Raw genomic sequence first — 6,173 nt, forward strand, 5'->3', positions numbered from 1 at the left:
ACCAGGAGCGCGGTGAGGGCTTGCGGAGGCGGAGGAGGTGGACCGGTATGGAGGAGGCGGACCAGGCTTAGGGTTTTTTCGTCGCTGTGTGGAAGTTGTCGAGCGCTGGGTTTTCTACGGTCCCGAGACCTTTAGCCGACGAAATACTTATTTCGTCGGCTAACATTTGAAATTCATCGGCTAAAATTTGAAATTCGTCGGCTAACCTTGAATTTCCTCGGCTTAATCTTGAAATTCGTCGGCTAACCCTTGAAATTCGTCGGCTAACTTTTTATACATTCGGCACATTGTGATTGTGATGATCAAACTTGAGAAACGAAAATCCGACCGTCAGATCTGACCATCATGATAAAATACATGTTTGGGGAAAAAATTCAACTTGATCCGACAACGTTAAGGGCTCGATCCGGACGGTCAATCCGTTAAGTCAAACCCCTAAACGCACGGAAAAAGTTATTGGACCGTCTAAATTACGTATTTTGGCCGGACCTTCAACTGAAAATAGTTTCAAACCGATGAGACGCACCAAGTCGTATAAAAATTTTACGGAAAATAACCACCAAAGATAGGGGTACCCATAGGGAGAAAGAATGGAAAATTATATTGACCGCAACTATCGGCACCGAGACTTTACCCGAATACCATAATTTTTCAACCGTAGACGTATTTCACCATTCTGGTCATATCTTATTTCACCACTTTTTTGCGTTTGAAGGTTCTACGTATAGTTTGTTTTTGAAACGGAACATTTACTTAAAACACTAGGTAAACAAGTTATACAACATTAGTAGGCATGTTGTGATTGTGATGATAAAACTTGAGAAACGAAAATCCCACTGTCAGATCTGACCATCATGATAAAATACATGTATGGGAAAAAATTCAACTTGATCCGACAAGGTTAAGGGCTCGATCCGGACGGTCAATCCGTTAAGTCAAACCCTTAAACGCACCGAAAAGGTCATTGGACCGTCTAAATTACGTATTTTGGCCGGACCTTCAACTGAAAATAGTTTCAAACCGATGAGACGCAACAAGTTGTATAAAAATTTTATGGAAAATAACCACCGAAGATAGGGCTACCCATAGGGAGAAAGAATGGAAAATTGCATTGACCGCAACTATCGGCACTGAGACTTTACCAGTATACCGCAGACGTATTTCACCATTCTGGTCATATCTTATTTCAGGACTTTTTTGCGTTTGAAGGTTCTACATATAGTTTGTTTTTGAAACGGAACATTTACTCTTGGTAAACAAGTTATACAACATTAGTAGGCATGTTGTGATTGTGATGATCAAACTTGAGAAACGAAATCCCACCGTCAGATCTAACCATCATGATAAAATACATGTATGGGAAAAAATTCAACTTGATCCGACAAGGTTAAGGGCTCGATCCGGACGGTCAATCCGTTAAGTCAAACCCTTAAACGCACCGAAAAGGTCATTGGACCGTCTAAATTACGTATTTTGGCCGGACCTTCAACTGAAAATAGTTTCAAATTGATGAGACGCAACAAGTCGTGTATTAGGGTATTCGTTGGTTAAGGTTAAGGGTTTAGGGTTTAGCCGACGAAATATTAGGGTATTCGTCGGCTAACCGCATCTTAGCCGACGAATTATGATATATTTCGTCGGCTAAAGTATAAAAAATACATTAAAAAAACAAAAGGTTTAATGTAAACCATACTAACTTCCTGTTCATATATCACCAAAATTCATATAAAATAACAGAAATATGAATTCAACATATGTAAACTATAAAGGTAATACATTCTTTTTTATTACAAATTAATGTAATCGGAATTAAAACTAAGGCTCGTAATTGGAATCATCCGATGAGTCTTCTTCGTTGTCAGAATTAATTTCTGGTAATCTATGCCTTTCCTCATCGCCAGAGTCTTCGTCTGTTTCTTGATTTGGATCAACATCAATAAGCCTTGGCTCTTCATCACAAATTCGCACCGAACGACCCGCTTTAAAATTATTAAGGCAAACGGTAGAGGAGTTAGGAATACCTAATGCGTTGGGCTCTTGATACGTAACATCTTCTTACTCGTCTTCAGCCACTCCAAGTGTAGCCGCCCGATAAATGTTTCGAGGGTGCACAAGGTTGACTACTTTCCACGCGTCACCCTTAGCAAGGTCATTAAGATAAAACACTTGTTTTACCGATGTGGCAAAAATGAACGGGTCATCTTCGTAACAACTTGTGGCAGTGTTCACCGATAATATTCCTGCAAGAGTCAGCTTATACCTGTCAGTGTGACATACCGGACATGCATCAAGGCCACCAAGGTTATTCCCCTCTGGATCTTTACCCCAGAAGAGAACGCAGTCATATCTGCATGCATGGATCTTGATGTAGGAAAGCCCAAGATCTTTCAGAATACATCGGACCTTATGATGAGTGGTAGGAAGACGATGACCGTGGGGCAGCATCGAAGCAGTGTACTGTAGATAATCATCAACAGCCTTCACGGTCGATTTTGTCTCAATTTTAATCTTTATTACGTCCATCACACTTTCAAGAACAGTCTTTTGACAACCGGGGTACACAGGGGTCTGTTGGAAAGCAAGCAGTTTGTTGTACTTGTCAATACCAGCAGTGTTGACAACTCTAAGGAAGGGCTGCACCGGCTCAGGCATATACTGTCCTTGAGCGCATACACCGCTCTCATAAGGAAACATGTCGTTGATGAAGGCCGTTGTTGGATCGTTGGATGTACTGCCCGTCTCAGAAAATTGGCCATGATCATGCGGACCCCCTGATGATGTTTCACTGTGATATAACCAACATGTGTACTTCTCCCAAAACCCGTTACTCTTTAGGTGCTGCCATACTTTGTCAATCGCAAATCGATGCATATCGCTGCGACACTGACATTTCATGCACGGGCAATAGAAAATTGTATTCTCGTTAGCATTAGCCAACGCATATTCTAGAAAACTCATAATTCCTTTACCATATCTTTTGTCCCATTTTGGAAGCGAAATCCAACTCTTATCTATATCCTGAAAATATAACAAAATATATATGTATAACTCTAGCTAATTATTAATTAAATTCCATATATAAGATCTCAATTCATTTAGTATTCTACGTACTACAACTAATTAATAACAAATTAATTAACACATATATTTACTTAATAATTACATAACAATATTATATATCAACATCATCACAAAATCATCATCAACTCATATCATCAACACAATATTATAAATTAATTAACATATATATATATATATATCTACTACTTATTAACAACAACTTCATATATATTATCAAATCATCAACCAAATCGATCAACACATATATATATATATATACATCCAACGTACTCAAAATCGATAAACTCAATCACACCTAAAATTGATCAACTCAAATAAAACTCAAAATCAACATATATACACATATACGTACCTATATATAGCTCCACAAACTAATTATGGACAAATTTCGACAACACCCAAACTTTTTCTCACGTTTTTTCTTCTCCAGTTTCTTTTTCCCAGATGAGCTGCTGTCAAGATCTGCAAATATAAGGAAGTTTAGCCGACGACATTTTAATTTCGTCATCTAAACAATTTTAAAGTCGTCGGCTAAAGTTCACAGACTATAGCCGACGAAAAAAATTTCTTTTAGCCGATGAAAATTTAATTTCGTCGGCTATGGTCAACTTTAGCTGACGAAAATTTAAATTAGTCGACGAAGGAAAATTTCGTTGGCTAAAGTGGACTTTAGACGACGAAAAAATAAGTTTGTCGGCCTGGTTTTTTTATTTTTCATCGGCCAAAGCCTTTCTTTTGGTAGTGTCATATGTCATATCTAACTTTTAATGACAACTTGTCGGTGAACCGTGACTTAGTTGGTTAAGGTGTTTAACTAACAACTTAAGTTATTGGTTCAAGCCTCACAGACATATGTAGGGTGTGTGAGTTATTAATAATTTTTTATTTTTTTAAAAAAAGAAAACTTTCAATGACATTTTGTTCGACCATTCTTGCAGGTACGTTGGTCATAAAAATCATCAAGTATTTTATCTTTTTCGTTACATTATAGAGGATTGAACCCTTGATTTAGCTTAATTCGAACCTTATTTCTTACTTAAAAGACTAAATAAGCAAATGTTACATGATATTGATGGTCACACATAGAAACAATACAAAGCTTCGAATCCAGACCAATTTTTTTTTTTTTTTTTTTTTTTTCTAAAAAAAATTTATATCTCGGACTTGTGTTGGTGCAGAAATCTTTCGGATATGGGGTTCTCTCACCAATAATACGAACTAGAGCGAAAGTGGTCTTGGATTGCTCGTTCGATTGCTAGACTAGGTGGGGAGTTACTACCAGAAGAAAGACTTTAGCCGACGAATCAATTTTTCTACTTTAGCCGACGAAATTTTCCTTCGTCGGCTAAATTATATTTTCGTCGGCTATAGTCAACTTTAGCCGACAAAATTAAAATTTCGTCGGCTAAAAATTTATTTTCGTCGGCTAAAGTCTGTGACTTTAGCCGACGACTTTAAACATTCTTTAGCCGACGAAATTAAAATTTCGTCGGCTAAAGTTGACTATAGCCGACGAAAATAAATTTCGTCAGCTAAAGTTCTTTATATTCGCAGATCTGGACAGCAGCTCACCTGAGAAAAAAAAACGGGAGAAGAAAAAATGGGAGAAAAAGTTTGGGTGTTGTTGAAATCTGTCCATAATTAAGAAGTGGAGCTATATATAGGTACGTACATGTGTATATATGTTGATTTTGAGTTTTATTTGAGTTGATCGATTTTGAATGTGATTGAATTGATAGATTTTAAGTACGTTTGATGTATATATATATATATATATATGTGTTGATCGATTTGGTTGATGATTTGATAATATATATGAAGTTGTTGTTAATAAGTAGTAGATATATATATATATATGTTAATTAATTTATAATGTTGTGTTGATGGTATGAAGTTGTTGATGATGTTGATATATATAATATTGTTATGTAATTATTAATTAAGTATATCTATATATATATATGTGTGTTAATTAATTTGTTATCAATTAGTTGTAGTACGTAGAATATATATAAATGAATTAAAATTTTATATATGGCATAGAATTTAATTAATAATTAGCTAGCGTTATACATATATATTTTGTTATCTTTTCAGGATATGGATAAGAGTTGGATTTCGCTTCTAAAATGGGACAAAAGATATAGTAAAGGAATTATGAGTTTTCTGGAATATGCGCTGGCTAATGCTAACGGGAATACAATTTTCTATTGCCCGTGCACGAAATGTCAGTGTCGCAACGATATGCATCGATTTGCGATTGACAAAATATGGCAGCACCTGAAGAGTAACGGGTTTTGGAAGAAGTACACATGTTGGTTATATCACGGTGAAACATCATCTGGGGGTCCGCATGATCATGGCCAATTTTTTGAGACGGGCAGTACATCCAACGATCCAACAGCAGCCTTCATTAACGACATGTTTCCTTATGAGAGCGGTGTATGCGCTCAAGGACAGTATATGCCTGACCCGGTGCAGCCCTTCCCTAGAGCTGTCAACACTGCTGGTATTGACAAGTACAACAAACTGCTTGCTTTCTAACAGACCCTTGTGTACCCCGGTTGTCAGAAGACCGTTCTTGAAAGTGTGATTGACGTAATGAAGATTAAAGTTGAGACTAAATCGACTGTGAAAGCTGTTAATGATTATCTACAGTACACTGCTTCGATGCTGCCTCACGGTCATCGTCTTCCTACCACTCATCATAAGGTCCGATGTATCCTAAAAGATCTTGGGCTTTCCTACATCAAGATCCATGCATGCAGATATGACTGCATTCTCTTTTGGGGTAAAGATCCAGAAGGGAATGACCTTGGTGGCCTTGACGCATGTCCGGTATGTCACACTGACAGATATAAGCTGACTCCTGCAGGCAACAGGAAACCTGTAAAGGTACTTCGGTATTTCCCTTTGAGGGATAGGTTTGAGCGGTTGTACATGTCTTCACACACGGCCGAAGCTATGAGATGGCACGCTGATAGGGAATTGCATGACGAAGATACCCTTATACACCCTGCTGACGGGGAGGCTTGGAAGCATATAGACAGGGAGTTTCCTCATTTTGCGTCAGAGATCCGGAATGTGAGGCT

The sequence above is a fragment of the Fragaria vesca genome, linkage group LG2, assembly GCF_000184155.1.
Source record: "Fragaria vesca subsp. vesca linkage group LG2, FraVesHawaii_1.0, whole genome shotgun sequence".
Classification (NCBI taxonomy): domain Eukaryota; kingdom Viridiplantae; phylum Streptophyta; class Magnoliopsida; order Rosales; family Rosaceae; genus Fragaria; species Fragaria vesca.